At 39.9% G+C, this 5,567-nt stretch overlaps 1 pseudogene; it reads right to left on the bottom strand.

Annotated features, from left to right (window-relative positions):
• Window positions 1–250: 250 nt before the first annotated feature.
• LOC134478377 (pyridoxal-dependent decarboxylase domain-containing protein 1-like) lies at window positions 251–1,305 on the bottom strand (annotated as a pseudogene).
• Window positions 1,306–5,567: the final 4,262 nt, after the last annotated feature.

Raw genomic sequence — 5,567 nt, 5'->3', positions numbered from 1 at the left:
GGAACAGTAGGTTGGTGTTCTGCATACACATAAAATAACTGATTTTCCCTCTGAAAACTCTGGCTTTCAGGCACAGAATTGTGCAAATATCCCATTTATATGGAAGGAACATGTAACACACCTCATGTTTTCATTATAACTTCTTCTATGAAGCAACAGTCAGTATGATCTCAATCTGAGCACTGATTCTAAGTGGGCTCTTTGGCTGTTCCACCTACAGCTGTCACCCTTGGGCTCTGTTCTGGAGGGCTCAGTGAGCTGGTCTTGGGGACAGGAGCCCCTGGAGGTGCCCAGTGCTTTGGGTCTCTGGGGTGCATTGCTCTAGCCTACTGGGTGTATCCTTGGGCATTTCTAAGTCTTCCATGTGACTGACTGAGCTGCTCTCACTCCCTGCATCTGATCCATTAGGGACCTGGAAATCTCTGTTAGGTACAAGTACCTGGGGTCATTGGAGGCAGTGTAACCCCTATCCCACGCACTTTGTACACATATGTGTGTTCTGTGACCTCCAGAGAGCCCGCTATTAAGTTAAATCTTCATCCCTGTTGTAAAGCTTGTGCTGGAGAAAACCAGCTCAGTGCAGTCCTACCACAGGAATCTGGTGCACCACTCCCTCTTCCAGAAGTTGCTCCTCAATTACCTTCGGCAGCCAAACCTGAGCTTCTTGAGTTCCTTTCCAGATGGCTCTGTCTTGTCTTCCAGAAGTCTTGAGTTTTCTTCAGTTTCCTGAGGAACATAAATGCAGCTCTTCATACTACTGTACTCCGGGCCCATCATAAATGTGAGGCTAGATTCTAGCACATTTAACTTTTTCAGCAACTCAGCATAGATTTCTTCTTCCTCTGGATCTTATTTTAAAATTCTGTTATCACCTTTGCATGTTCCTATCTGACAACATCTATTCCAGATGAATTGCAAACAGTCCCTACTGCTTCCCACTTGGATTCTTTTAAAGCTGCATTGTTTGGGTCAGCACAGAAAATTTTCCATGGATGCAGATTCTAAACTGATCCACATTGGCTCCTCATGTTGCTAACTCTGCTGTCTTCATCGAAGGACTGAACCGTATACACATGCCCTCCACTTCCAGATTCGCCGTGGTGAGGCCATTCACAAGCACCAGCTTCTTCAAATGCTCTCCTGCCTAGGAATTCAGAGCATCCCAGGAAAGTCTCTCCCAGAGAACTATGGGTGTGGGGGATACAATGCTGTCACTGGAACCTCTTTTAGCACTGAATCTGAACTTGTTAATTCCTGGTAAAATCTGAATTCCCCTGCTGGAGAGCTGAGCTCATCCTCCACCAAAATTTAGGTTCAATTTCTTAAAATGTCTTGCAACCATTGACCAAGCTGAAAGGCATGTTTATCCTCTCTACAATCCATGGAGTCCAGAGTATTGTAAAGACAGCCACTGAGACTAAGGGATATAACCACAGGTATGTTCAAGTGTGTAGGATGGAAAACCATATAACTGAGCTTTTGTTGGATCACTGAATGGAACTGTCTCCAATTTCACTGTATGAATGTTCACTTTATATGCTTTAATTTAGTGATATGGACAACTGTTTCTGGGAAGATAATATGTAACCTATTAACTGGTGATTTTGTACTGTATATATTTTTTCTATAAATACTGTATTATTAGTACCCATTTACTGCATTGTTTTTTATGTCCTTTCTTTTTTTCTTTCTTCTTTTTCTTCTGTCTTTAAATAAGAAAAATAAAAAGACAGCCACCAAGGAGGGCACAGAGTTTGTATGCTCACTTCCTTAAGCAACAACTTAACCAGCAACTCATGTCAAGGTGGGCCTACCACATTTGTCCAGTGACATCACAGGAATAGTGGACATAACCAGCAATGGGGTAGGAGTCAAGATCATGCTATCACATTTAATTGCAGCTGTAAGTGATAAGGAGCAAACACTGCCAGATCCACGCCCTCCATACATTTTTCAAACTCCAGCCTGTGTGTTCCCAATTTAAGCTCTGTAGGCTCTGATCTCTTATCCAGGGACCCTGCAGGGCTGAAGCATGGAGCCCATTTTGGCCTGGGGTTACTTCCACTTTCCATTTCAGACCAATGTCTTTCTCTCAACTAGCAATGACAAACTAAAACTTCTAGTAGGAGAATAGATGTCATACACAATTGTAGCAGAAGCTACTAACTAATCCACAAACCTATGACAGCATGTGTACAGATATTTTAAAATTTCAGTGAAAGGTACTTAAGAAGGCTTGGAAATATTCTTCTATGGGAAGGCCTAATTTTGAAAATTCATGATTTTTCTTTCTAAAATATGTAAATATAACAGATCACAATTAAAATTCAATCAAGTGGTTTCAACTCAATAAGTAGTTCCAAAAATCTATTTAGAAAAATGATAGCAGTGTTGAAAATAGATATTTTTTACACCCATACTGCAAATTCTGATAATAAGAGTCAAAGCAGCCACTGATGTACATGATCATTTAATATAGAACTGATGGAACATTTCAGCTGAAAAGGAAAATTAGATAATTATGTTCATCTCCTGAGGGAAGTTAGGCCCTGTATAACATCAGAATAAAACAAGATGAAAGTAAATATCTAAAGATACATAAAATGCAACACTAGAAAATGAATTGGGTTAAGACGTATTTTTAAACATGTGTAAGGTTATGAAAGGAAGTTTTTAAAGAAGAAATACAAGATCAGGCAGTCAGAAAGGAGCATGGTGTAACCCAAGAAATTGAGGGAAGTAAAGCAGAACTAAAGAGGTGATTTATCAGAAAGTACTTAAGAAACAGTAATTTTAAAAATTCTAGAAAGTGCCTGCAATTTAATAAGAAAAGCAAAAATAATTTTTATAAATGGAAGAGAAAACACAAACATTTCAATCTGAATGGACCATAACTATACTGGCCTGTCATGAGTATCTAGGGTACTCTGAACTCCTGGAAAGGCAAACATGCAAACACGCCTGATTGGGACACGGGGGGTGCAGCGCTCGGAAAGGAAGACAGGAGAGACACGGCACTTTTACTGCCTGCACCGCGTTGCACTGCACTGCACGCACAATCTTTATTTTAAGATTCATATATGGTAAACCGGATCAGTTCACAGAGCCCAGACAATTAAGTAGTGAAAAGGCATTCTTTGTGACAAGCTACAATGTGACAGACTACAATGTTTATTCTAAACTATCTAAGTGAAGTAAATAATCACAAACAGTTCTCCTAACTTCTCTAGCCCAGGAAGAAATTCATTAGCTCAAGAATGTTGTTAATTTGTCTGCTGTTAGTGTCACAAAGGGTGGCCAGCCACTTCCTCAAGACTTCTGCAAAACAAAGCCAGCTCACAGTATGGTTTCCAGAGGGTGAGAGATCTCACTGAGAACAGGCATTCCTGTCCTACCTCTGTCTCGCATACCGGGGGCTATTGTATATTGCAGGTTAGAGGGGGTTGGGGCCTACAAAGTGACACCTCATCCCCCACACTTCCTTCCTTTTTATTTTTTTGACAACAATTTTCATAAGATCAGGTTATTAATAGTATTTCGTCTTATGCAGTAAAAATACACAAGAACTATGGCAGTGAGAACTATAATTAAACTAAGTCCCATGCCACTTAAAGTGTGGGTTATGCTCTGCCAGATTCCTTTGGAATCTAATCCTTTCAAAGATTGAGCAAGCAATTGCGTGAATTGTGCCAGGGATTCATCATCATTGTGCTTTGCAAAATCCTTGTCAATTTGATTATGCAAAGATTTTATTTCCTCCTGGGCAGAGGTGTTTCTATTTAGATATATTTTAATCACTTCCCATTTATGTTCTGTTTGATTATAAGGTCGTTGGGTTATATAGAAAGTAGTTGAATTTCAATCACATTTTAAAAACACTTGATGTTGAAGAGCCAATATTTTTCTACCCATCCGTTTAACTGTTTGTTTAAGGAGGTCTATTTGCTGTTGTAGTTTGGCATTTATTTGCCACTGAGTTAACCAAAGTTTATGAGAATTTTCATGCCATAATTCTACAACATGTTTTTCTTGTAAAGAGGTTTGTAAAGCTATTCCTGAGACTGCTGCTAGGGAGGCTACAGTTATCAGACTTAACAATACAGCAACCACTATTCCAATAAATCTTTTTGTACGTTTTAACAGACGTTGAAAAAATTCAGTAGAAACAGAAATTACTGGGTCTTGAGACCATGGTCGAGTTAAATTTACAGGCAACCAAATATGAGTTTTTTGTTGTAACAGCATAACTGTATAAGGCTTAGTGAAATTTAATGTGCTATTTAAACAGGTAAACAATTGACAATTTAAACAAGTACGAGAAAAATGTGTAAAATTAAAAGTTCCCACTAAAAAGACATAAGGCAGAGGTGCACGAACAGTAATATTATACATTTTAAACCTAGTAAAATTATAAGTAGTAGATACAGATCGACTAGTCCCTGAATAGGAAACATTGTACAAGGTTACAGGTTGTATAGCGGCTGGAATCTTCCAAATATGATTTTGGAGGTGATGAGGGTATTCTTCGGCTGCAATAGCAGGGTTAGCGATTTCACCATCTCCCCACCACAGAAGAGGCGTCTTCTGAGGGAAGACAGGAACTCCGTCAGTTATTTTCTTTGGATCTGGAAGACTATACACAACAGAGAGATTACATCTTGTCTCATTCCATTCAGCACATCCATTAACGAATTTTCCAAATGGTCTCCAAATAATATATCCATCAATATTTTTAGCAAATTTTCCCATACACTGTTGCCAAATTATGGGATAATAAGAAATATTTTTATAAGTGAAATCAGGGCATACAGGAAATGTATCTTTATCAGGCGCTGTTAAATTTTTCCAGGTAACATTAAAGATTTGAGCAGCCAAGGCTTGAAGCCTTGTATTTTTGCTGCCTGCTTTTATTCCATGTTGAATCCAATACTGCCATCCCAGAGGGATGCAAGGCAGTTCTCCAATGCAAATAGGCCTTTGTTTACCATAATAAGTAAAATTGAATAATGTCCCATCATCTTGATTGTGGGGGGTTAAATCAGCCCACGGTGCTGACAAAATTTCTCTAGGTGTAGTATAAAGTAAAATATCACTAGTTCCCCATTTTACAGGTTCCAATAAAGGGGGATTTGGAATATAGGCCCAATAAAAATGTTGGGGTACCTCAGTCCCCGATGCAATGGTGAGCAATGCACATAGAGCTAAAAACAAGTTTTCAGGGTTTAAAGGCTTCCCTGCTTGAAGGACAAGCCGTTGCCCTTCTATGGTCAATTTCTTTATTTGTCCCCATGTAGGGAGGGGATTTAAATTTGGTCGCTGTGAGCGGCGGGAATTTCTTAGCTGTAATCTGGCCATGGCTGTGACAGGAACAAGCTCAGCATCCTCAGCCTCTAGCTGGTTTCGCGCTCGCTTCTGAAGATATGGTTCCTGGGGGAGTTGTCTCCAGGACTGGCGAACAGGGTCTGGAGGCGCGGATCCTGATCCATCGTCCAGGGACCCACTGCTGAATTCCATGTTCTGTGGAGATATAACCAAAACCTTTCCCCTTATAGAGCAGTGTGCCCTTC

This window comes from Cavia porcellus, unplaced genomic scaffold (genome assembly GCF_034190915.1).
Source record: "Cavia porcellus strain 051 isolate PalLab524CR breed Dunkin Hartley unplaced genomic scaffold, mCavPor4.1 scaffold_12, whole genome shotgun sequence".
Classification (NCBI taxonomy): domain Eukaryota; kingdom Metazoa; phylum Chordata; class Mammalia; order Rodentia; family Caviidae; genus Cavia; species Cavia porcellus.
Note: the sequence above shows the minus strand (reverse complement) of the source record. Positions and strands in the feature narration are given on the sequence as shown.